General features: G+C 40.4%; 1 protein-coding gene across 4 annotated transcripts in view; it reads left to right on the top strand.

Moving 5' to 3' along the window:
• The window catches only part of CBFA2T2 (CBFA2/RUNX1 translocation partner 2), a 160,316-nt gene that overhangs the window by 15,136 nt on the left and 122,386 nt on the right, over positions 1-22,794 (top strand). The window contains exon 2 of one of the 4 annotated variants that reach the window (XM_021078108.1): positions 10,717-10,778. The exons of the other annotated variants lie outside the window; for them this stretch is intronic. The gene's annotated coding sequence lies outside the window, so the exon portion shown is untranslated. The remainder of the gene's footprint in view (positions 1-10,716; positions 10,779-22,794) is intronic. 4 annotated transcript variants of the gene reach the window in all.

Genomic DNA, 22,794 nt, shown 5'->3' on the forward strand with positions numbered 1-22,794 from the left:
GCCACAGCCACGCCAGATCTGAGCTGCGTCTGCGACCTACACCCAGCTCACGGCAATGCCAGATCCTGAACCCAACTGAGCAAGGCCAGAGATCAAACCCGCAACCTCATGGTTCCTAGTCAGATTCGTTTCCACTGTGCCATGATGGGAACTTCCCACCCTGTCTTTTGATGTTAGCAACAACCTTCTTTAGTACTGGATGAAGAGAGAGAGTGGTTTCTCTGAAAACATGGCATCTCTGGTAACAGTTGTTAGGTGTTTTAGCTGAAATTTCTTAAGCAAATACTTAACCAAGTTGAGTGTAGATATTGTGATAATTTAGGATTCCCCCCCCCAACCCCAGATGTGCAGATGGAGTAGTTTCTTTTTTTCAGTCAGGTTTTTTGGGCTATAATCTACATTCAGTAAAATTTACTCTTTTTAAGGGTACAGTTCTATGAGTTTTGACAAATGTATACAATAGTAATCATCATACCAATCAAGATATAGATTATTTCCATCGTCCCTGAAAGTTCTCTCATGCGCCTTTCCCCTCATTTAGGAGCCCCCTGTAACTACCATACTGATTTTTGTCCCTCTAGTGGGTTTTTTTCCCCCTTTTTCTAGTTTTTGTCTTTTCCATGTCATATAAATGGAACCATACAATATGTAGCCTTTAGATCTGATTTCTTTTACTTACTATAAATCTTTTGAGAGTCATCCATGTTATATGTATCTGTAGTTCCCTTTTATTGCTGAATCGAATCCCAGTGTATGGATATACCATGATTTAAAAAAAAAAAATCTGGAGTTCCCGTCGTGGCGCAGTGGTTGACGGGTCCGACTGGGAACCATGAGGTTGGGGGTTCGGTCCCTGCCCTTGCTCAGTGGGTTAATGATCCGGCATTGCCGAGAGCTGTAGTGTAGGTTGTGGATGCGGCTCGGATCCTGCGTTGCTGTGGCTCTGGCGTAGGCCGTGGCTGCAGCTCCAGTTCGACCCCTAGCCTGGGAACCTCCATGTGCCATGGGAGTGGCCCAAGAAATAGCAAAAAGACAAAAAAAAAAAAATTTTAAAAAATCTGTCTAGGAGTTCCTGTCGTGGCGCAGTGGAAACAAATCTGACTAGGAACCATGAGGTTGCAGGTTCCATGCCTGGCCTTGCTCTGTGGGTTAAGGATCCGGCGTTGCCCTGAGCTGTAGTGTAGGTCACAGACACGGCTCAGATCTGGCATGGCTGTGGCTCTGGCATAGGTCGGCGGCAACAGCTCCAATTAGACCCCTGGCCTGGGAACCTCCATATGCCATGGGTGTGGCCCTATAAAGACAAAAAAAGCAAAAAATCTGTGTACCAGTTAATGGACATTTGGGTTGTTTCCTGTCTTTTTTTAAATTAAAAAAAATTTTTTTGTTTTGACTTTTTGTCTTTTTAGGGCTGAACCCGTGGCATATGGAAGTTCCCAGGCTAGGGTTTGCATCAGAGCTGCAGCTATCAGCCTACACCATAGCCACAGCAACACCAGGCCCAAGTTGTATCTGAGACCTGCACTATAGCTCATGCCAATGCCAGTTCCTTAACCCACTGAGCGAGGCCAGGGATCAGACCTACATCCTCATGGGGTACTAGTTGGATTCTTAACCCGCTGAGCCACAGCAGGAATTCCCAAAATTTTTAAAATTTTTAAAAAATTTTATTTCTGTCTGTGCCTGCAGCATGCAGAAATTCCTGGGCCAGGATTCAAGCCCACACCACAGCAGTGACCCGAGTTGCTACAGTGATAACACTGGATCCTTAACCCACTAGGCCTCCAGGGAAGTCCTTTTTTTCCCGTTTTGATGATTATGAATGGAGCTCTAAACATCTATGCCCAAGTCTATTACAGATATATGTCTTTTATTTCTCTTGGATAAATACCTAGGAGTGGTATTGCTGGGATCTATGGTAATTTCATATTTAACTTTTTAAGAAACCCCCAAAGTATTTTCCAAAGTGGCTGCACCATACCATTTGGTATTTTGCATTTTTTATTTTCTTAAGGCCGAACCTGTGGCATATGGAAGTTCCCCAGGCTAGGGGGATGAATTGGAGCTGCAGTTGCTGGCCTCCACCACAGCCATGGCAACAAGCCGCATATTCCACTTACGATTTACACTGGATCCTTAAGTGAGGATCCTTGAGCAAGGCCAAGGATCAAACCCGAAACCTCACAGACACTATGTCAAGTTCTTAACCTGCTGAGTCACAATGGGAACTCCTGTTTTGCATTTCTACCGGTAATGTGTGAGTTCCATTTGCTTTTTGGGTGTTTCATTTTGTTTTAGTTCAGAATTAGTTGTTAAGATAACAGTATATCTGGGTTAAACCAGTTTTGTTTGTCTAGTTTCTACTTATGAAAGGCATATTCTCTGTTGTATAATTTAGAGCCTCACACTATATTTTTTTTTTGTATTGGAGTTAGCACAGTCATTTCTTATTTATATATCATTAACAGAGATAATAGCAGCCATCACTTATATATCAGAATAACTTTCACATATCTAATTTTTACAGCATTCAGGTGAGGTAGGAGGTAGTATTCTCATCCTTCTATTTCATAAAAGATTTAGAAGTCAGGTGATTTGCATAGCTAGAATGCAAGGATGTAGGTTTTGGGGAGTTGGAGCTGTGAGGGGACATTTTGTTTCTCTTTAGTTAGAATGTAGGAAGTGAACCATTCCATTGCTTCCTTTTATCTCCAGCTCACAAGCAGTGCAGCCTTGGAAAGTCCATATTCGGATTTTGAGTGTGTTTTATATGTGAAACGGGGACAGCCATATTTTCTGTCTACCTGACAAGTAACCACCTGACAAGATGATAATCAATTGAGGGGATGTAAAAGCATGTTCTGGACGCTTACTACATTAGTGATTTTGTAATATGTGAATAAGAAGTTTAAACAACACAGATAAAGTAAAAATCCCTTTCCCATTCTTAGGTGAAGACTTTCCTTTAACAGCTGTTATGTGCTATTAGATGCAAGGACTGTGTTAAGTACTGTGGGGCTGCCAAGGTGGTTAAGATTCAGTCCCTGTCTTCAAAGATCTTCCAGCTTCTTTCCTTCTGTGTACTAACACTTTGTTGTTTGCTCTTGTAATGAAAGCCTTGGCAATTGGATTTTAATTGTTTGAACAGTGACTGTCCATCTTTTCCTTTTCTTTCTTTTTCTTTTTTCTTTTTTTTTGTCTTTTTGCCTTTTCTAGGGCCGCTCCTGCGGCATGTGGAGGTTCCCAGGCTAGGGGCCTAATCGGAGCTGTAGCCACCGGCCTGAGCCAGAGACACAGCAACACCAGATCTGAGCCGTGTCTGTGACCTACACCATAGCTTATGGCAACGCCGGATCTTCAACCCACTGAGCAAGGCCAGGGATCGAACCTGCAACCTCTTGGTTCCTAGTTGGATTCGTTAATCACTGAGCCATGACGGGAACTCCCATCTTTTTCTTTTCTATTGATGCTGTTGAGAAGAGTTATATTGGGAAATAGTGAAGCAAAGATTCTGGTTCAGTCAATGGAGGCAGTGAATTACTTGGGAAAGAGATGCGATGCCAGACATGCCTTAGAGCTGCTGGGCACCTAGCTGCAGCTGTGGACATAAACATTTGCCTTGCTATGAGCTTTCTAAAGGTCTCTAAGTAGTCCATGCTAATTTTGTGGCTGTTTTGGGTAAGTAAGGACAGTTTCTGTTAAAACCATAGTTTGCTTGGTTTTTTTTTTTTTTTTTTTTGCTGTGGCATGTGGAAATTCCAGGGATTGAACCTTTGCCATAGCAGTGACAGTGCCAGATCCTTAACCTGCTGAGCCACCAGGACCCCACCATTAAAACCATAGTTTTTATTTTATTTTATTTTTAATTCAAGAAATTTATTAACCAAAATTTTGAACAATTTTGAACAAATTGTTTTATTTTTAAATTTATTTTTTATAATTTATTTTTATATGATTTCTATTTTTTCCGTTATAGTTGATTTACAGTGTTGTCAATTTGTACTGTATGGAATTCCTGTCGTGGCGCAGCAGAAAGGAATCCGACGAGGAACCATGAGGTTGTGGGTTTGATCCCTGGCCTCCCTCAGTGGGTTAAGGATCTGGTGTTGCCGTGAGCTGCCGTGTAGGTCGCAGAAGTGGCTCAGATCCTGCATTGCTGTGGTTGTGGCATAGGCTGGCAGCTGTAGCTCCCATTCAACCCCTAGCCTGGGAATCTCCATATGCTATGAGTACGGCCCTTAAAAGCCAAAAAAAAAAAAAAAAAAAGTTTTGAACAAATTCTTTTTTATTTTTTAAATTTATTTTTATTATTTATTTTTATATGGTTTTAATTTTTTCCTTTATAGTTGATTTACAGTGTTCTGTCAGTTTCTACCATATGGAGTTCCCGCCGTGGCTCAGCAATTAACGAACCTGACTAGCTAGCATCCATGAGGACGAGGGTTTGATCCCTGGCCCCGCTTAGTAGGTTAAGGATCTGGCGTTGCTGTGAGCTGTGGTGTAACAGGTCAAAGACGCAGCTCGGATATTGTGTTGCTATGGCTGTGGCGTAGCCTGGTGGCTACAGCTCTGATTCAACGCCTAGCCTGGAACCTCCATATGCCCTGGTGCAGCCCTAGAAAGACAAAGCAAACAAACAAAAAACAAATACTCATTTATTTACACATTTACTGAGCCCCTAGTGCTGGATACTGGGAGATATGAAGAGGCCCTGGAAAAGTTTAAATGTAGTCCAGTAGGGGTGGGAGGGAGAGCAGATTGATGTTCCAGTACCAACTGGTAAGCAGTAATAATTGTGTGGTAAGAACCACCAAGGATAGGCATCTGACCTGGTGCACGTTCATGTATGTGTGGATGAGTTTGAAAAAAAGCTACTTAGAGAGGATGATGCCTGTCTAGAACCAAGTCTGTTTTTTTCCTTTCCAACAGCTTTTAAAAAAATTAATTTTTAGACTGGCAGTATATTTACATAATTCAACATTTAAAAGGTACAAAGGTTGTTTAGTGAAATGTCATCATTGTGCTCCAGCCACTGGAGGCAATTAGCATTACCAGTTTGTACTGTATCCTTCCAGATAGATTCCTGTAGGCCATATAAGACAAAAGAACTTCCTCATTCTGTATTGTATTTCATTGTATGGATGCATAATACTTTTTTTTTTACTATGATCCACTCCTGATGGACATTTATATACCAATCTTTTGCTCTTAGAAACAATGCCGTATGGCTTGTAATCAGTATCATTTCATAAATCTGTAGACTCGATTCCTAACAGTAGAAGTTGTTGGTGCAAAGGGTACAATTTGTGTAATTTTGATAGATGTTGCCACATTACTTGCCAGAGATGGTGTATCAGTTTTATTTTTACCAGCAACATGTGTGACCCAAGTAAAGAAAGGGTAAGAGATGGGGGAAGCTAAGGCTGGACCAGGTTTGGGGGGAACTAAAAGTTGGAATGTTATTGAAGTATAAAGAGCTAGGTGAAGAATGGCAGGAGATGAGCCTAGAGAAGGAGCCAGGGGCCAGATTTATGCTTGAATTTTATTCTGTAGCTAAAGAAGAGCAATGGAAAGGATGAGGGAATGACATAGGTAAGATTGTGTTCTAAGTAGAGCACTCTGGTGGCCCTGTGAAGATGGATTTGAAAGGGCAAGACAGGAAGCAGTAAAATAATTAGGTTAATGCAGTAGCGTTGTCATACCATGTGTGTTAATTTTGGGTTTGGAAACTAAAAGGGATACAATGTGCTAAGGTAGACAGAGGAGATTTAAAATAGGAAGAGCCTGTCACACTGAAGTTAGGTAGCAAGAAAGGCTTCACTGAATAATAGTTGCATTTTGATGGATGGGTCCGTCTTGGACTGGTAGATGTGGAGAAATGGGATAAAAGAACTCTTTCCAGGTCCTGAGGTTGGAATAAGCCAGAAGTAGACAAACTTTTTCTATAAAGAGCCTAATAGAAGATATTTCAGACTTTATGGAACACATAATGATTTCTGTCACATATCCTCCTCCTTTCTTTTTTTACAACCTTTTAAAAATGTAAAAACTTGGGAGTCCCCGCCGTGGCACAGCAGAAACAAATTCAGCCCGTAGCCATGAGGATGCGGGTTCATTCCCTGGCCTCGCTCAGTTGGTTAAGGATCCGGTGTTGCTGGGAACTTTGGTGTAGGTTGCAGACCTGGCTTGGATCCCCTGTTGCGTGGCTGTTGTTGTAGGCCGGCAGCTGTTGCTCCAATTGGACCCCTAGCCTGGGAATTTCCATATGCCACGGGTGCTGCCCTAAAAAGCAAAAAAATAAAAATATGAAAACTGTTAGCTTATAGCCCTTACTGAAACAGACCATGAGCAAGGTTTACACAGGGTTGGGTTGGGGAATGGCTTTAGTTACTCCTAGAATAAGCAAAGCATCCAGGCTGTCAAGTACAGGATATACTTAGTAAAAAGCAAGAGTAAAGCAGGCTGCAACAGGGCTGTTGGAAACTTTGAATGTTAGGCAAAAAAATTTGTCCTTAGATTAAGATGCATTGAGGAGTCACTTACTGTATTTTTTTCCCCCTAAGAGAATATTTGTTGCTAGCACTTAGATTTTTTTTTTTTTTTTTTTTTTTGCCACCCTAAGGCACATGGAGTTCCGGGGCCAGGAATCGTATCTGAGCCACATTTGGGACAGTGATGGATACTTTAACCCACTGTGCCAGGCTGAGGATCAAACCTGTGTTCTGGGTCTGTGGAAATGCTACTTATCCCATTGCACCACAATGGGAACTAAGCAGACAGGAGTGTGGGAACACAGGCTGCCTCCTCACTGCATTTTTTTTTATTTAATGGCTACACCCATGGCATATGGAAGTTCCTAGGCCAGGGATTAAATCAGGGCTGAAGGTTCGAACTACACCACAGGTGTGGCAATGCTGGATCCCTTAACTCACTGTGCTGGGTCAGAACTTGAACCCATGCCTCTGCAGCAACTTGAGCCACTGCAGTTGAATTCTTTTTTTTTTTTTTTTATAATGGAGTTTTTTGTGTTTGTTTAGTTTTTTTTTTTTTTTTTTTTTTTTTTTTTTTTTTTTTTTTTTTTTGTCTTTTTGCATTTTCTAGGGCTGTTCCTGCGGCATATAGAGGTTCCCAGGCTAGGGGTCTAATCCGAGCTGTAGCCACCAGCCTACGCCAGAGCCACAGCAACGCAGGATCCGAGCCGCATCTGCAACCTACACCACAGCTCACAGCAATGCCGGATCCTTAACCCACTGAGGAAGGACAGGGACCGAACCCGCAACCTCATGGTTCCTAGTCGGATTCGTTAACCACTGAGCCACTATGGGAACTCCTTTTATTTTCTTTTTTTTTTAAATTACTCAAATGAATTTATCACATCTGTAGTTGTATAATGATCATAACAATCCAATTTCACAGGATTTCCATCCCACAGCCCAAGCACATTCTCCTCACTCCCCAAACTGTCTCCTCCAGAGACCATAAGTTTTTCAATGTCTGTGAGTCAGTATCTGTTCTGCAAAGAAGTTCCATCTGTCCTTTTTTCAGATTCCACATGTCAGTGAAAGCATTTGATGTTGGTGTCTCATTGTATGGCTGACTTCACTTAGCGTGATCATTTCTAGGTCCATCCATGTTGCTAAAAATGCTGGTATTTCGTTCCTTTTGATGGCTGAGTAATATTCCATTGTGTATATGTACCACATCTTCTGGATCCACTCCTCTGTCGATGGACATTTAGGTTGTTTCCATGTCTTGGCTATTGCAAATAGTGCTGCAATGAACATCGGAGTACATGTGTCTTTGTGAGTCATGGTTTTCTCTGGATAGATGCCGAGGAGGGGGATTGCTGGATCAAATGGTAGTTCTATTTTGAGGTTTTCTGAGGAATCTCCATACTGTTTTCCACAGTGGTTGCACCAGTGTACAATCCCAACAGTGTACTAGGGTTCCTTTTTCGCCACACCCTCTCCAGCACTTATTGTTTGTAGACTTTTGGATGATGGCTATTCTGGCTGGTGTAAGGCGGTACCTCATAGTGGTTTTGATTTGCATTTCTCTAATAATGAGTGATGTTGAACATCTTTTCGTGTGTTTTTTGGCCATCTGTGTGTCTTCTTTGGAGAACTGCTGTGTCTGTTTAGGTCTTCTGCCCATTTTTGGATGGGGTTTTTTGTTTTTTTGGTAGGGAGCTGCAGAAGGTGTTTATAACTTTTGGAGATTAATCCCTTGTCAGTTGATTCACCTGCAAAGATTTTCTCCCATCCTGTGGGTTGTCTTTTCGTGTTGTTTAGGGTTTCCTTTGCTGTGCAGAAACTTTTAAGTTTGATGAGGTCCCATTTGTTTGTTTTTGTTTTTATTGTCAATACTCTTAAGAGGTGGGTCTGAGAAGATGGTGCTGTCGTTTCTGTCAGAGAGTGTTTGGCCTGTGTTTTCCTCTAAGAGTTTCATAGTGTCTGGTCTTATATCTAGGTCGTTAATCCATTTTGAGGTGTTCTTTTGTGTGTGTATGGTGTTAGGGAGTGTTCTAATTTCATTCTTTTCCATGTGGCTGTCCAGTTTTCCCAGCACCACTTACTGAACAAGCTGTCCTTTCTCCATTGTATATCCTTGCCTCCTTTGTCATAGAGTAGTTGGCTGTAGGTGTGTGGGTTTAATTCTGGGCTTTCTATCCTTACAGTTGAATTGTTAACCTACCGCACCACAGCTGGAACTCCCCAGAATTTGTTTTATCCTAAAATGCTTATGCAGAAGAGTCATTTTTAAAATTTATTTTTATATTGAATAATAGTTGTTTTACAATTTTGTTAATTTCTGCGGTACAGCAAAGTGACTCAGGCATAACACATATATACATTCTTTTTTATATTCTTTTCCGTTATGGTTTATCCCAGGTTATTTGATATAGGTCCCTGTGCTATATAGTAGCACCTTGTTGTTGTTGTTTTGGCCATGCCTGTGGCATGCTCATGCCCCCAGGCTGGGAATCGAACTTGTGCCACAGCAGTAACTCAAGCCACTGCAGTTACAATGCTGGATCCTTAACCTGCTGCACCACAAGAGAACTCTGTCTGGTATGTTTTTTGAAATAGCCTCTCAGGTGATTTTCTACCATGCCTGCCCTGTTAAGAGCCACTGTTTGGAACAGTTTCTATCTTTACTTTATAGCCAGTGATACTGGTAGGATTGTATCCTTTTATTTACCATCTACTATGAAGGAAGAGTTGAGATAGATCTTTGCTATCGCATAAAGACTACTGACCTCTGTATATCTTTGGCAGTGAATGTTACTAACTCATGTTGTCCGTTTGCTGATCTCCTTTTCCTGATGAACTCTGGCTTTATCTTATTTTCAGTTATTTTTGGTTATATTTTCCCTCAATCTCTTATAAACTTTGTTCTTATATTAATAGAAAGTCAGGGTGTTCCCAGTGGTTTTGAGCACAGCAAGTGACATTGTCTTCGTTACCTTTTTTTCCCCTTTCCCCTTTAAAGAAATCACTCTACTTTTGGAAAAAAACACTAGTGGTGCAAGAATGGAAGCAGGAATGTGAATTAAGAAATTATTAGAAATAAAAATAAGAAAAAAATTATTGCTGGAGGCAAGAGAGACGAGGTTGGTTTGGATCAGAGTGTTAATGGTGGAAATAGGAGAAATAGTTGGGAATTCCCGTCATGGCGCAGTGGTTAAGGAATCCAACTAGGAACCATGAGGGTGCGGGTTCGATCCCTGCCCTTCCTCAGTGGGTTAACGCCAGCGTTGCTGTGAGCTGTGGTGTAGGTTACAGATGTGGCTCGGATCCCGAGTTGCTGTGGCTCTGGCGTAGGCCGACGGCTACGGCTCTGATTCGACCCCTACCCTGGGAACCTCCATATGCCGCGGGAGCAGCCCAAGAAATGGCAAAAAAGACCAAAAAAAAAAAAAAGAAAGAAAAAAAGAAATAGTTGGATTGAGGCTATTTTGAAGGTGCAGCTCTGATAGGATTTGCTGGGTTGGGGTGGAGGGTTTTGTGTCAATGATGACTCCAAGATTATTGACTTAAATGGCTGATTTACTGACTTAGAAAGACTGGGGAGAGGGTAGAAGCCCCCAGGTAGGTTTGAACTCAGATTGGGAACCAAGGATTTGATATGGGACATGCCGAATATGAAATCTATTAAATATCCAAGTAGAGATATTGAGACAGTAGGATGTATAAATAACATAGTGGATGAAAATAGAGGTTGGACCTCACATGGCCTTGGGAGTGATATAGAGGAAACAGATAAATTCTCTTTTATCATATAAACACTTGTAAAACTCATTATTCAGAGTTTAGGTTATGTAGACTTTTCTTCTGTTTTTGTGAGAGTTATTTGACAAGGAAGTAAAATACTAGGAATTTGAGAAAGTTCCAGAGTCCTTCTTTGAAGATTTGTAGCTGAAATTTATTTGACCTTGTATAGATTTAATCTAGTCTATGTAGTTTCTATTGCTGTTATTCTGTGTAAAATGATCATTGCCATAGTGACCTTAGAAGCTCTGTATGACTATTAAAGGACATTGTGACTTACTTGAAGAAAGAAAGCTTTAACCACAGTTTTTCACACTATATTTTATAGCGTATTTGTAATATATACCTAATTTGAAAAATAATGGTTTACATGGGGATTTCACATAGATTATTTTATTCAGTGCTCACAACAGGCCTGAATTGTACTATTATTTCCATTTTACAGTTGAGGAAACAGGCTGTATGGATGATGAATTGATACCCAGGACACATCTCTCTGATTAGATAGTAAGTAGCAACAGGACCTGAAACCAAGTCCTAACTCCACAGCACTATATAGATTAATAACTCTTTTAGCTGCTATATTCCATTTCTCTGCTATGCTGAATCTGTGTTAATTTATTATATAGTATTCTGCTTTGGCACTATAACTTTTGAAAGATATTTTACAAAAGTAATATAAGACTTTTTTTTTTTTTTGCTTTTTTTAAGGGCTACACCCAAGGCATATGGAAGTTCCCAGGCTAGGAGTTGGTCGAATAGGAGCTACAGCTGCCGGCCTACGCCACAGCAACTCACGACAACACCGGGTCCTTAAACCACTGAGTAAGGCCAGGAATCAGACTCACATCCTCATGGTTACTAGTCATACTAGTCGGATTCGTTTCCACTGCACCACAATGTGAACTCCAAGCCTTTTTTTTTGACTGCACCCATGGCATGTGAAAGTTCCCGGGTCAGGATCAAATCTGAGCTGACTGCTCCAAACCCTTAACTGCTAGGTTAGCAGAAGAACTGTGATATAAGACATTCCTAAAATTTGTAACAAGTTAGAGTAAAAAGTAAAAATTCCTTTTTTACCACATCACTGAAAGTTTGTGTATATTTGCAGACTTTTTTGGATTCCTTTATGTATACCCATAATACACGAATGTGTAGTGTTTTTTTTATAAATGGAGTCATATGTAATATTTTGCATAGTCTTTATAATTTCCAGTTACGCGAGAAGTCTAAGAACTGTTTTGTCAGATCTTTGCTTCAAACAAGAGCAAAGACATTTATCTCTTCTGTTGTTTTAAGTACCCTGGAACAGATTTTATGAAAGACTGCAGCATTCAGTATTGATTTGTTCAGTGTTAGTAGTGAGATGCCTTTAAAGTGATCACACCTTTCATTTCAGAGAGCTTTCCAAATGCTCTATAAAAAAGGCAGTTAGATGACTGACTGCTTCATGAGGTTGCCAAGAACCATTCAAATCCTTTTCCCTTTCTCAGAAAGTGCAAGGTTGTCCATTTTGGTGCAGTTGGCTTTTGTAGATGTACCTATTACCTATAGTTGTAGGAGATGATGTTTCTCCGTCTGTCTGATAGTAAGAAAGAAATGAATACACCTGTAACTAGACAGAATTGGAAATGAAAATAGGTCCTTTCTGCCATTGATGACATAGGGAAGAAAAGCTTCAGGTGGATCATACTCTCCAGCCTATGTCTTAGAAGGCTTGCCAGTTTTCAGCTCATTAATGCCATAAAGATATTTTGGTGAATACATATGACAGACTATGCATTTTGCTTTCATTTATTTATTGGATTTTTTAAAATTGAGGTATAGTTGATTTACTATGTTGCATTAGTTTCTTGAGTACAGTAAAGTGATTCAGTTAATTCTTTTTCTTTTTCTTTTTCTTTTTCTTTTTTTTTTTAATGAGAGTTGCAACGTTTATTTCAGGTTCTCTCTTGGGGTTTTTTTTGTATTTTTTTTTTCTTTTTTGCTACACAGGCAGTATGTGGGAATTCCTGGGCCAGGGATTGAACCTACGCCACACAGCAGCAACCAGAGCCACAGTGGTGAGAACGCAGGCGCCTCAACCCACTAGGCCATCAGAGAACTCCCAGTTAATTCTTTTTCATATTATTTTCCATTATAGTTTATTGCAAGCTACTGAATATAGTTAGTTCCCTGTGCTGTATAGTAGGACCTTGCTGTTTATTTCATTTTATATATAGTAGTTTGTATCTGCTAACCCCAGACTCTTAATTTATCCCTTCCCTTCCTTTTTCCTCTTTGATAACCATAAGTTTGTTTTCTATGTCTGTGGGTCTACTTCTGTTTTGTGAATAAGTTCATTTGTCACTTCATGAGTATTTTTATTTGCTCAGGAAATTATCACTGTTTTTAGTTTACCAGTATTGATGAGTCTTCTTAATGGGGAGAAAATTCCTTTGAGGAGTTAAGTAGAGGTTATTTAAAGTCCCATGAGAATAAAAAATTTCTCAATTGTAAAGTTTCTTAAGTATAAAATTAGGAGGAAATTCTCCTTACTCACATGTTGTTTATTTGGCATTATCTGCTCATTTAGTAAATTTACCATTGATTCTACCATTCTTAATATGAAGCACCGACTGCTTGGGGATAATGAACTCATTTTACTAGGATTATCTTTTGGTAAATGTTCTAAATTAAGTAGTTTGGAAAGTGGTTAATGATAACCAAATTTGTGATCTAGGATTGTCACAATTTATAACAGTTCTTTGGCATTATTATTGTACTTTTGTGTTTTGGAGAAGAAAGGTACATTTTAACATCCTATAGTTAAGAATGACAGTCTTAATTTGGGCAGTAAGATGAAAAGCTGACCTGGGCTTGCCTGATCTACAGCTAGGATTTTTCTAGCAAACTGCATGGAATGGATGTATGCAACCAGGTGTTTTGCTTTAACTGCAGCTGCGCCATCTGTGGGAGCAGGTGGACAGATTCTGTATCATCAGGAAAACACAGCTGGTGAGACTTAGGAGAAGAGCTAATTGATTGCTTTTCCTCAGCCATACCTTTTTCCAGTCATGGACACCTAAACACAGCTTTTACCTGTGCACAGGTGTCGCCTCTGGTCAGGACAACAGCAACAACAAAAGTGAACAAAAAATATGCATTTGGCTGCTGAGAAAAATAATTTTTTTAAGTTTTGATTTTTGTCTTTACTTACTTGAGGATATTTCCAGCTCCTTAAATTAACTTCTCTGAGAGTTCCTTGTAAGGATAGTTAAATATAATAGTAATATCTATATACAGTTCATGCAGGCTCTTCTCTCTGTAGAACTGGGAAGTAAGCAAAAAGGACTTTTCTTTGGGCAAAACAGAACAAAATGTCATAGATCTCATGCAGTGAAGAATAAAAAGGAAATAAAACTCTAGAGTCATAGATTCTTGAAAGAGAGACTAGAGAGCATTCATCACCCTCGCCCCTAACTCTTAGCACATATGAGAAATCTAAGACCTAGAGAAAATAATCCCTCAGTACTATGGCCTGGTTGCTTGGAGAATCAGATTAAAATTCAGAGTTACAGAGATCTGTCGTGGTGCATTAGAAATGAATCCAACTAGTATCTGTGAAGATACGGGTTCGATCCCTGGCATCATTCATGGGTCGGGGATCCAGTGTTGCTATGACCTGTGGTGTAGGTTGCAGATACAGCTTGGATCCTCAATAGCTGTGGCTGTGGCGTAGGCCGGCACCTGTAGCTCTAGTTCGACCTAGACTGGGAACTTCCATATGCTACAGGTGCAGCCCTAAAAAGCAAAATAATAATAATAATAAAATTCAAAGTCATTATAATTCTGAAAAAGTGCATCAAATCCAGTGATATTTTATAAAGAAATAGTGAAGTAAGGAATCCAGTTGAATATAGGAAGCAACCAGTTATGTACATAATTTTAGCTCATCTGGGACTACAAACTAAGAATGAATCTTACAGTTCTGTTTCAGAAACAATCATTATACCACTGGGCTGCATTGAAGGGAGCTAGGAGTTTGCTCTATTGTACTTAAGGTTTAATTTCACAGTTGTGCAGCATTTTAGAGGGCTCAAAGAAGATTCCCCAAATAATGACAAAGAAAAAGAAACTCCAGTTGAAAAGAAAAGAGAAAGCAAAGTGGATTGATAAGACTTTAAGGATTGTTTTGCAGAAGTTTGCTACCCGTTCGCTTCCTCACTTTAGAACTAGACAAGAGGGAGCAGGCAACATCAAATTTACCTTAGCCATGGGGAAAGTAAATACACATCGTCTGTTCTGGGACTAGGAGATCATTGTCACCTGGATGCTTGTTAAAATGCAGAATCTCAGGCTGTATCACAGACCTACTTAATTTGCATTTTAATAAGATTTCTGCAGGTGAATCATGTATACATTAATATTTGAGATGTTTTGGGTTAAACCATAGACTATAATGGATTAAGATGATTCTCATCTTCCAAGAGCATTTTAAAAAATGAGATTCTTATCTGGGTGAGAGAAGTTTTACCTTTTTTGAATATTTACACCCTTCTTAAAGAATCGAGTAGTAGAGTGAGATAATAAAGAGAAACCTGAGCAAAAGCACAATAACTGAAGCTAATGAGGTTCAAAGCAAGGAGGGCAAAATAGGAACCTCTATGAAAACTTTGGGATATATATACAGCTTTCCTATTCCAAGCAAGGACACCATACCAGCTTATTTTCTTGGCCCCAAGCTCTAAAATGAATCCATTTCATTGGCCTTTAGGAGACTTTGAGTAGCAATGGATTATTAAGAATTTTAGGAGTTCCCGTCATGGTACAGTGGTTAACGAATCCGACTAGGAACCTTGAGGTCGTGGGTTCGATCCCTGGCCTCGCCCAGTGGGTTAAGGATCCGGCGTTGCCATGAGCTGTGGTGTAGGTCGAAGACGCGGCTCGGATCCCGAGTTGCTGTGGCTCTGGCGTAGGCTGGTGGCTGTGGCTCCAATTAGACCACTAGACTGGGAATCTCCATATGCCGTGAGAGCGGCCCTAGAAAAGGCAAAAAGATAAAAAAACAAAGAGAGAGAAAAAAACAGCGTTACTTGGAGACTGGGGACTCAGTGGGTTAAGGATCTAGTATTCTCACTGCTGTGGCTCAGTTCACTGCAGTGGAGCAGGTTTGATCCCTGGCGTGGGAACTTCTGGATGCTACAGGCACAGTGAAATAAAACAAAACAAAACAAAGAATTTTAATGAAAATGCAGAGTTCTCTGGTGGCTCAGCCAGTTAAGGGTCTGGTGTTGTCACTGCTATGGCTCAAGTTATTGCTGTGGTGCTGGTTCAGTCCCTGGCCTGGGAACTTCCACTTTCCACTGCTACAGCCAAAAAAAAAAAGAATTTTAAAGAAAATGATGGAAGTACAGTGCGTAGTTCTTATTTCTGCTTCTTATGTGTGAGGGTAAAGTGAAGTTCTATTAAAATTATTCTGCAAGGAAGCCAGAGAAAACATCTGCGTATCTGACTTTCTTCATGAGTGTTAACTGATCATTCAACAAATATTTATTGAGTGCCTCCTATGTGTGAGGTACTAGAGATAGAGCAGTGATCAAAACAAAGGCTTTGCTCCTATAGGTCTCACATTCTAGTGGAGAGACAGCCAAATACAAGCAAGGCAATATATGTTCTAAAACCCCAGGTGGAGACAAATTCTTTTTTTTTTTTTTTTTTTTTTTTTGTCTTTTTTGTCTTTTTTTGTTGTTGTTGTTGTTGTTGCTATCTCTTGGGCCGCTTCCGCGGCATATGGAGGTTCCCAGGCTAGGGGTTGAATCGGAGCTGTAGCCACTGTCCTACGCCAGAGCCACAGCAACGCGGGATCCGAGCCGCGTCTGCAACCTACACCACAGCTCACGGCAACGCCGGATCGTTAACCCACTGAGCAAGGGCAGGAACCGAACCCGCGACCTCATGGTTCCTAGTTGGATTCGTTAACCACTGCGCCACGACGGGAACTCCAAATTCTTTAAAGACAAATAAAGCAAGCACAAAGTTATGAAATATTTCAAGAGCACGGAGTTCCTGTTGTGGCTCAGTGGTAATGAACCTGACCAGTATCCATGAGGATGCACATTCGATCCCTGGCCTCCCTCAGTGGGTTAAGGAGCTGGCTTTGCTGTGAACTGTGGTGTAGGTGGCAGCTACAGCTCTGATTCAGCCCTGCCAGGGAGCCTCCATATGCCAAAGGTGTGGCCCTAAAAAGCAAAAAAAATAAATAAATAAAAAGTTTCGAGAGGGGAGTTACAGATAAGTTTGCTGTTTTATTTACTTATTTATCCAATTTATTTAGTTTACTTCCCTTTTTTGTTGTTGTTTTAAAAAGTTACCACTTGTCTCAGGTAGGTTTTCTTTTTATTCGGCCTTGCCCAAGGCGTGTGGAAGGGATTTCTTTCACTTAGCATAATGCTTTTCAGGTTTATCCATGTTGTAGCAAATATCAGCACTTCATTCCTTTTGCAACTAAATACTATTAATTGCATGATGCACAGTTTATCCTGATTATTCACAATTTCTGTATTTGCAAATCTACCTATTTGTTAAAATTTATGTATCCAAAAATCAATATAAGGTGATCATTTATGGATCATTTATGAGCAGAGCAGTGAACATTTTAAGTTGCCCAGCATTCACATTCCCAGCTGAAGTTGAATACTGCCTTCTAGCTTCAGCTTTCATAGTATAACAAGTCTATTTCTTGGTCTATTTAGTGCCACATTTTGCATAATTTTCTGCTTTTTGTTGGTGATTTTACTTTTAAAATGGCCCCCAAGTGTAGTGCTAAAGCACTGTTGTTACTAAGTGAAAGAAGGCTGTGATGTGCCTTAAGGAGAATATATGTATGTTAAAAAGGCCTTGTTTAGGTTATATTGCTATTGGCAATGAGTTCAGTGTCAAGGAATCAACAATATATATTAAATAAGAAGTCTTTATAAACAGAAACTCGGGAGTTCCTGTTGTGGCTCAGGATTAAGAATCCAGTTAGTGGCCAACAAGCACATGAAAAATGCTCAACATCGCTGATTATCAGAGAAATGCAAATCAAAACTACTATGAGATACTACCTTGCACCAGTCGGGGTGGCCATCATTGATAAGTCCACAGATGGAGGGTACTAGAGGATGTGGAGACGAGAGAGTCCTCCTATAGTGTTGGTGGGAACGTGGATTGGTATGGCCACTGTGAAAAACAGTATGGAGGTACCTCAGAAGACTAAATAGAGAACTACCACATGGCCCAGCAATCCCACTCTTGGGTTTATGTCTGGACAAAATCATGAGGCTCTGGGTTTGATCCCTGGCTTCACTCAGTGGGTTCAGGATCCAGCATTTTCGTGAGCTGTGGTGTAGCTTGCAGATGTGGCTCAGATCTGGCGTTGCTGTGGCTCTGGTGTAGGCTAGCAGCTGTAGCTCCAATTCGACCCCTAGCCTGGAAACCTCCATATGCCATGGGTGTAGCCCTAAAAAGACAAAAGACCAAAAAAAAACAAAAAAAAAAGATGCAAACTATTGCATTTGGAGTGGATGAGCAATGAGATCCTGCTGTATAGCACTGGGAACTATATCTAGTCTCTTGTGATGGAGCATAATGGAGGATAATGTGAGAAAAAGAATGTATATATATTTGCATGACTGGGTCACTTTGCTGTACAATAGAAAATTGACAGAACACTATAAAGCAAATATAATGGAAAAAATAAAAATCATTAAAAAAAAAAAAAAAAAAAGAATCCAGGAGTTCCCTTCATGGTGCAGCTGAAATGAATCCGACTAGGATCCATGAGGATGTAGGTTCAATCCCTGGCCTCACTCAGTGGGTCAGGGATCGTTGTTTCCGTCCACTGCACTGTAGGTCACAGACGCAGCTTGGATCCCACATTGCTGTTGCTGTGGCATAGGCCAGCAGCTGTAGCTCCGATTGGCCCCTAGCCTGCGAACTTACATATGCTGTGGGTGCGACCCTAAAAAAAAAAGGAATCTGACTAGTATCCATGAGGATGTGGGTTCTATCCTGGCCTTGCTCAGTGGGTTAAAGGATCCAGTGTTGCCGTGAGCTGTGGTATAGGTCGCAGACATGGCTCAGATCTGGTATTGCTGTGGTGTAGACCAGCAGCTACAGCTCCAATTCATCTCCTAGCCTGGGAACTTCCATATGCCTTGGGTGCTGCCCTAAAAAGACAAAAACAAACAAGCAAACAAAAACACAAACCAAAAACACATAAAACAAGACTAGGTACAGAGTTTCCTGGAAGCTCAGTGGGTTGAGGATCTGGAGTTGTCACAGCTGTGGCTCAGATTTATCCCTGGCCCAGAAATTTCTGTATGATTTGGGTGCAACCAAAAAAACAAAAACTGTAACAACAACAAAAACCAAGCTTATGTATTGATCCAACAGTGGAAATGTTGTGACCAGAGGCTTGAAGAAACCTTACCCTTATTTATTCCCCCTAGGAGCGGTGGAAAGTATTTGCTAATTTAGTGTTTTATTTACACGTTTATCAGTTGATGGATATTTGGCTTATTTTAGCTCTCTGGCTATTATGAATAATTCTACTATAAACATTTGTGTGTAAGTTTTTAGATGGACATATGTTTTCAGTTCACTTGAGTATATACTAGAATTGCTGGGTTATGTGGTAATTTTTTTATGTTCATATTTGTTTATTTATTTATTTTTAGGCTGCAACCTCGGCATGTGGAAGTTCCCAGGCTAGGGGTCAAACTGGAGCTACAGCTGCTGGCCTACACCACAGCCATAGCAATGGAGGATCTGAGCTGTGTCTGCAACCTACAACACAGCTCACAGCAACGCCAGATCCTTAACCCACTGAGCAAGGCCAGGTATTGAACCCGTAACCTCATGGTTCCTAGTCGGATTCATTAACCACTGAGCCACCACGGGAACTCCTATAATTTTATGTTTAACCTTTAGAGAAACTGCCAGATCACTTTGGAAGAATGACTATTTTACATTCCCATTAGCAGTATAATTGGACTCTAATTTCTCCATGTCCTCCCAGATACTTGTTATTATCTGTTTTTTGTATTATAGCCATTTAGTGGGTTGGAAGTGGTGTCACACTGTGGTTTTGATTTGTATTTCCTTTTCTTTTCTTTTTTTTTTTTTTCTTTTTGTCTTTTCCTAGGGCTGCACCATGGCCTGTGGAGGTTCCCAGGCTAGGGGTCTAATCGGAGCTATAGCCGCCGGCCTATGCCAGAGGCACAGCAATGTAGGATCTGAGCCTCATCGGCAACCTACACCACAGCTCACAGCAATGCTGGATCCTTAACCCATTGATCGAGGCCAGGGATCGAACCGCAACCTCATGGTTCCTGGTTGGATTCGTTAACCACTGAGCCACGACAGGAGCTCCTGATTTGTATTTCCTAATAGCTAACAATGTCAGGCATCTTTTCATGTGCTTATTGTCCATTCGTAATCTTCTTTGGAGAAATTTCTAGTCTTTTTTTTTTTAAGATTTTTATTTTCTCTGTTACAGTTGATTTACAATGTTCTGTCAGTTTCTGCTGTACAGCAAAGTAACCCAGTCATACATATATATACATTCCTTTTCTCACATTATCCTCTATCATGATCCATCCCAAGTAACTAGATATAGCTCCTTGTGCTACACAGCAGGATCTCATTACTTATCTACTCCAAATGTAATAGTTTGCATCTACTAACCCCAAGCTCCCAGTCCATCCCACTCCCTCCCCCTTTCTCTTGGCAAGCACAAGTCTATACCCCATGTCTGCGAGTTTGTTTCTTTTCTGTAGATAGGTTCATTTGAGCCGTATATTAGATTTCAGATATAAGTGTTATCATATGGTATTTGTCTTTCTCTTTCATACTTACTTCAGTTAGTATGAGAATCTCTAGTTCCATCCGTGTTGCTGCAAATGGCATTATTTTGTTCTTTTTTATGGCTGAGTAGTATTCTATTGTGTGTATATACCACATCTTCTTTTTTTTTTTTTTAAGTAATGCTGACTATTTTTATTTTATTTTATTTATTTATTTATTTTTGGTCTTTTTCTAGGGCCACACCCACAGCATATGGAGGTTCCCAGGCCAGGGATCTAATCAGAGCTGTAGACCCCAGCCTACACCAAAGCCACAGCAATGAGAGATCTGCGCCGTGTCTGTGACCTACACCACAGCTGGAGGCAACACCGGATCCTTAACCCACTGAGCGAGGCCAGGGATCGAACCCACAACTTCATGGTGCCTAGTTGGATTCATTAACCACTGAGCCGTAATGGGAACTCCCTACCACATCTTCTTAATCAGTTCATCTGTTGATGGACATTTAGTTTGTTTCTATGTCTTGGCTGTTGTGAATAGTGCTGCAATGAACATGGGGGGTGTGTGCATCTTTTTCTATGAAAGTTTTGTGCAGATATATGCCCATGAGTGGGATTGCTGGGGCATATGGTAGTTCTATATTTAGTTTTCTAAGGTATCTCCATACTGTTTTCCATAGTGGTTGTACCTAAATTTCTAGTCTTTACCCAGAAGATAGCTTTTTAATGAAACCAAGACGTGTATTTGATGAATAAATTTATGGCAAAACTAGAAGTTTTAAATTGTCAGTAACCCAAATTCAGAATTATAAATTAGCTTCTTATATGACATTGATAGATGATTATGAGTACTCCTACCTTTTTCTGCAAGGCCAAATAAAATTTTCAAACTGATGGTAATAAAGAAAGTGTGCATCTTAAAGGTATAGTTATGTGTGAAAGAGGACTATTCTTCCAGGACAGCTTTGAGAGGAATTTATCCCAGTCTGCTTCTTTGTGGTTGAAAGGCCTGGAAAGTTCTAGTTCCACATTTTACTCATCTAGCTTGCATTACAATATTTAGAGTAAGTGTTAGGCCACAAAACCACATACTCAAGTGAGTGCAGGTGTGCATTTAAATAATGGACATCTCCACATTTGAATGAAGCAGATCTCCATCTGAGAATGTGATCATTCCAATGTTTCCTAATTTTATAAGCTCAATTGGCAGTAAGCTGCTTTTTTGTTCAAGTCCTCAGCTACATCACAAATCTTGTGGGACCATGTCGAGCTAGCTGTCTTTGTATGTATATTTGGTAAAGTTGGCGGAATCAAAGAGCCTTATTAAAATTGTTGTTCTTCAAGAGTTCCCTGGTGGCTCAGCAGTTTAAGGATCCTGTGTTGTCACTTCACTGCTATGGTATGGGTTCAATCCCTGGCCTGGGAACTTCTGTATGCCATGAGCACAGCCAAAACAGAAAAACACCCAAAAAAAGCTTGTTTTTTTCCTTTATCTTCTAGGTACAATTATTATACACCATTTAATTTGTGTATGTCTTATATAAAGTATGTGTTTCTGGTTATTTAAACTTTATTCCTTTGAGTTTGGGATATTGTGATCTGTCCAGATTTTAAAAACCAAACAAAATATATTTAGCATATTTTTTTCATGAAAGACAGAGAGCCAGGAATTCTGTGGAAGACAAGTTTTCTAGATCTTAAAAAACTTGATATCTCATGAGAGATGTATGGCCTGTGCACTCAAGTAACTGAGACAGACTAAGGGGAGGACATGAGAATGGAATAAAAGAGATGGTACGTAAAGGTTGCATGTGGAAAATGTCATCTGAATCTGGCCTTGAAGGATATCTTTCAAAGAGCAGAACATGACTAGAATCCAGGCTTTTTTGATTGACTTGATTTGTTTGGTTGGCTACTTTTCCCTCTGTTTCAATAATAAAGCTTGCATCTGGGCCTTTATTATCAACTTTTGACTCAAAAGTAAGTTATATTTCTGCCCCAAATTCTTGTGTATAGAGTTAAGACCTTATGACCTGGAAGTGGCCTCTTTTTTTGGGGGGGGGTCTTTTTAGGGCCACACCAAGGCATATGGAGGTTCCTAGGCTAGGGGCAGAATGGGAGCTGTAGCTGTTGACCTATACCATAGCCACAGCAACACAGGATCCAAGCCACGTCTGCGACCTACACCACAGCTCACGGCAACGCTGGATCCTTAACCCACTGAGCGAGGCCAGGGATCGAACCTGCATCCTCATGGATACAAGTCAGATTTGTTTCTGATGATCCATGACAGGAACTCTGAAAGTAGCTTCTTAAGCTACTCTTACACTTTATTTTGCCAGAATTGTGTTTATAGCTATGTTCAGTCTTCTTTGACATATCATTCTTGGGCTAATGTGCCCAAGAACCAACTTAATTTCTCTGTGCCATCCAATACCAAGGTATATATACATACTTGGGCCCGTGGTGCCACAAGGTGGCTGCTGTGAAGAAGTGTTTTAATCTTTTCTTTTCCCCACTGAGAGTTTACACTGCCCATAGCCTGATTATTTTCACATTGTGACATTTATCTCAGATTCCTGTTCTTCTTCTTCTTCTTTTCTTTTTTTCTTTTTTTTTTTTTTTTTTGAGCTATACCTGTGGCATGTGAAAGTTCCCTGGGCCAGGGATCAAACTTACGCCACAGCAACAAC

This window comes from Sus scrofa, chromosome 17, assembly GCF_000003025.6.
Source record: "Sus scrofa isolate TJ Tabasco breed Duroc chromosome 17, Sscrofa11.1, whole genome shotgun sequence".
Taxonomy (NCBI): Eukaryota; Metazoa; Chordata; class Mammalia; order Artiodactyla; family Suidae; genus Sus; species Sus scrofa.